Source organism: Amblyomma americanum, chromosome 8 (genome assembly GCF_052857255.1).
Source record: "Amblyomma americanum isolate KBUSLIRL-KWMA chromosome 8, ASM5285725v1, whole genome shotgun sequence".
Lineage (NCBI taxonomy): Eukaryota > Metazoa > Arthropoda > Arachnida > Ixodida > Ixodidae > Amblyomma > Amblyomma americanum.
The window spans coordinates 125,206,573-125,211,253 of record NC_135504.1 but is presented as its reverse complement, the minus strand read 5'-3'; the positions used below and the strand labels follow the sequence as shown (position 1 = coordinate 125,211,253).

At 45.3% G+C, this 4,681-nt stretch overlaps 1 pseudogene; it reads right to left on the bottom strand.

Annotated features, from left to right (window-relative positions):
- Window positions 1-2,672: 2,672 nt before the first annotated feature.
- On the bottom strand, window positions 2,673-3,236 carry LOC144102736 (speckle-type POZ protein-like pseudogene; annotated as a pseudogene).
- Between the last annotated feature and the right edge of the window lie 1,445 nt (window positions 3,237-4,681).

Below are 4,681 nucleotides of genomic sequence, written 5' to 3'. Positions count from 1 at the left end.
GCTCCTTCCCCCCGCTTGGCAGCGACGGCAGCGACAGCCCTTCCAGCCGCACTCGCAGCCGTTCCACATCCGCCTCACCCAGCTCTCGGGCCAGCTCTCAAGCCCGGCCGGGGACCAAAGCAGCCAAACAAGTTGGATGCAGGTCTCTGGAAAGTTCCGACCACCTGTCGAAAGCGCAAGGATATTCCCATAGTTGCAGAGCCGTGGAGAAAATTGTTCTAGAGGGAAAAAGAAAATGAGCAGTAACTGCCTCAGTTGTTATGCACCACGAGCCAACCGTGAGGGAGTGGAAGGTGGGGGTGAAAGAAGAGAAAGAAAAAGCAGTGCAATTGTGGTGGGCTTAAGAGGAATTTCGGCCCCCCGGGAATCTGTGGTGACATCGTACAGCACAGAGGCACAATTTGTGTTCCACAACCACGAATAAAATTGAAAATGAAAATTTGTTTTTGAGGACAGGGAATGGTGCGGTTACTGTCTCACATATCTCGCTAGACATCCGAACCGCGCACTAAGAGAAGAGGGAAGGAATAAAGGAGGGAATACAAGGAGAAAGGAAGACGTGACGTGACGAGATTCACACGAGATTGTTTGTTCTACCATTTCACGGGAACAATCGGCCTGTAAAACTAATAGCACGATACAAAATCTGAGCACACGGTCCCGCAGAAATAAGAATGAAAATGCGTTTGTAGACGCACAGACACGTTTACAAGATTTCTAATTGTTCCGCTCTGCCTTAAAGGAGATCTACGTAGCTTATTTACCGTTCATGTAAAATCATCAAAATAGCATGACGTGCCTGAAGTGACCAGGCATTGCGGCGCTAATGATCTACTTACTTCAATGCGACATTCCTAATGCACACCAACTGCTTTAATTGCATAAAATCGCAAATCAGAAATATAAATGCGTGGTTATCAGCTTTTTTTGATTACGTGGCATGAAAGCGAAAGTGAGAACGGGAACGTGTAATTTAATGTGAATATATTTTTGTCCAGAGCCGGGAGCCTTTCGTCTCTGACAAATATTGAACAGCCGCTGGTGCGGCAGACCTCTTCGTTTGATTTTGTATTTTTATTTTCTTTTACCATATTTTTCATGTTATAATAATTTTGGTTACAAGCAAATGTCCACAGTACTTAACACAGTGGCAGGCTAAGAACGATATGCATGGCAAAGCAGGCTGCACATTGCACTGCTTGACGCCTTCTAGGAAACCAAACCACACTGCAGAATTAAAGTTGAGGAGTTCTGTGGCAGGGTAAATGTCATGACCAGAAAATTTTTGAAATTTCCAGAACCACACGTTTGCTTGTCCGTGGTGTTGCAGTGTCTTATGCAATGCGTATAGCTATGACAATCGGACATATTCATCTCAGCGTCTCTCGTACAGTCTCTGTCGTTTGGCAGGCGGCTCTATGGTGTCCTCGCAAGATTCGGGAAGGCGGTCGACTACTGATACGGAGTTTCCGGGTTCGAACCCGACCGCGGCGGCTGCGTTTTTATGGAGGAAAAACGCTAAGGCGCTCGTGTGCTGTGCGATGTCAGTGCACGTTAAAGATCCCCAGGTGGTCGAAATTATTCCGGAGCCCTCCACTACGGCACCTCTTCCTTTCTTCTTTCACTCCCTTCTTTATCCCTTCCCTTACGGCGCGGTGCAGGTGTCCAACGATATATGAGACAAATACAGCGCCATTTCCTTTCCCCCAAAACCAATTATTATTATTATTATTATTATTATCATTATTATTATTATTATCTGGGGTACTACTACCCTAACTAACATAAACAAGTTGAGTATATTACAGCGAAGGGTTCTTAGAATTATTACACGCTCTCAATACGATTGTGATATATACTCTGTAATGCAAAACCTTGGCATAATACGTTTTGAAAACATGTACAATTATCACCTGTGCCTTGGGCTTATCAGGGAAAAGAAAGTTAAATGCAATAGTTTAATAAGGTTTGCCGAATTAGCCATAAAAGGTCCATCACGCTACCCCACACGCAATCTCGAGTTTTGGAAAGTGCATTCCTTCCGGACTAATTATGGATTTCAGACACTAAAATATCGAATTCCTAATATACTAAACACATACCTAAAGGATAACATTCATATTCTTGATCTTAAGCCACATGAACTGAAATATTTATTCCTGTAATGTTACCTTTGTGTGTCCTATATATTTTTTACTTATACTTAAGCTTTGCCTAATTCAGTTGTCATGAATGCATACATTTGTGAATGCTTTCTTTGTTATGAACTATCAAACAATGTCGCCTTTATGTTGCTGTATTACATTTGTGCGCTCATTTTTACCATTACATTTTTCTTAGATATTAGTATCTAATCTTCCTCCCACTTAGAAACTTGTATTCACTTTTTGTACGAGCAGTACATCGCATACTTTATTATGTATTATTATGTTTTTCATGTACGAGTAGTGCATTCAGTACTTTATTATGTATTATTATGTTTTTCTTCGATGAAAGTTATGTCGGGTTGTCGGCGTGTACTGCTGCTGCTTTGTAGGGGACGAGGACTTGTCAAGCTGCTATCGCAGCTTTTTGCCTCGCCTCCCCCATCTTTGATGGAAATAAAATAAATGGAATATTATTATTATAACGACATCCAACACCAGATCTATGTGGTCGTCCACCAGTGTGCATCATCCGTCCGTCTTCATCACTTCGCACAGGTTGGCACAAATAAAATTCTGGGAGCTCCGGCGCAGAATGGTAGCGTTGACCTTGTCGCCGACGATGAGACTTAACGCCGCACTCTCGAAGCTGAGGTTTCCAAAGAGGGCGTCTTCGCACTCGTCCCGCAGAGTCAGCAAGCCGTACTTGTCAGGCGCCACCATGAGGGAGTGCGCCATGTTGTCGAGGTTCGGTGAACGTCCAGTGTAGATGAAGCGGAGCATTTCTCCAAACACTTCGTACTCGATGTCTGTCACGAAGACTTGCCCTTGCAGGTTCTCGAGCATGTCGGGCTGGAACATGGCTCGAAAAACTGGAGACCGGGACGCCAGTATAGCCTTGTGCGCGCGATACCTGCCGTCGCCCACATTTACAGTGACGTCGGCGCCGCTGCCACTGTCCAGGAGCCAGCCCAAGTCTTCGGAGAGACGGCAGTCTGTGACACTCAGAGTGGTCCTGTGTCGTTCGGTGTGCTCGTCGGAGTAGTCAACGAGAGTCAGATCGCAGCGTATTGTAAGCGAGTCTCCAGGCATAAGCTGCGCAGCTTCACTTTGCAGAGCGCTTCTGGTTATGGTACCCAGAAATCCGCTGCTTGCTAGCCCTTCGGTGAACGTTAGCACAGTCGCGGTGCTCTTGAGAGCATCATTGTTCTTCACATCGACGACACAGAACGTTGCTTTTCAGTCACGTTTTCGCTATCCTCGTAGTAGAGAAAAAAAGACAAGAATTGGCACTCCTGGTCATCGTCGTTGCTATCTTCTCCAGTGCGGAAGGACAGGTGCCAAGAACCATGCGACTGAAATTTGGAGCTAGCCATTGCTTGTCCGAGACGCTCCCAGCAGTAGGAAAAATTCTCGATTAGCCATATTAAGGAAGCCTTCGCGATTTTCCTCGTGGGGATGGTGTCGTCTTCAGGCAGTTTCATGGCGCACATCTTTGTATTCTGCGCGTACTAGAAGTCCACGCTCACCAAGCAGATTGGGGATAAGGTGCGTTAGACCCTAGAGGATAAGGAGCTCTCAGCCGTGTCGCAAGGACCGAGGCTTGGTGTCTCGGAGGTCTTGAAACTTCGGCCGAAAACCTCCGGTGCTTTCGCCTCGCTTCTGCTTTTTCATTGTTGTTGTTGTTGTTAGTCTGTCAAAAGATGGCACATACCCACACTGGGGGATCGGCCAAGAATCGGGTGGCTATTCACCTGAATGCAGTTAACAAAAAGGAAAAGGACGTGGGAGCGCAACACCGGTGATATTTTCGTCATGAACAAAAAAGGGATGAGTGTTTTGATTTTAAAATTTAAGAATAATAATAAAGAGAGGGATTAAAAATTAATGATTTAGTCGAAATGTAATAATTGATAGAAAAGAAAAGGTTGGAACACTTAGCAAGGCAGTCGGTGAGATTCTATCAGGAAATTTAGAACAGCGGTACAAACAGATCTGTGGTTGAACACAAATGTAGTGGCGCCAAATGATAGCAAGAGCGGGCTGCTCAAACTAAGGCCAAGATGCTGCAAAAGCTCCTCCAGCAACCTTTTTCTCAGAGAGTTGAATCGGCGACAATACAGCCAAAATTTTCAATAGATTCAAGCTCACAGCAAAATGCACAAAGGGGAGAGAGCGCCAAACCCGACTTGTGTAAATATAAATTTAGAGGGGGGATGCGGCAGCGCAGCCTCGTCAGTGATACTTCAAGCTGCCGAGAGCAACAAATTTTCCTGTGCCAATAATATTTAAGGTGCTCATAATCCGCCGATGTTAAAAGTGATGTGTCTTGCGTGCTTAAAAACGCACGTCGCCGAAATCTAGATGCTGTAATATAGGCTGTAGCCGGGATGATTGGCCACACGGGGCAGCTGAGGGAAGCCTGTGCGAGATTATCAGCAATATCATTTACTGTCACACTGCTGTGACCGAGAACCCATACTAAATGAACAAGGCTCAAATGCGGAGGAAGTAGGGATAAGAAAGTTGATAAAATG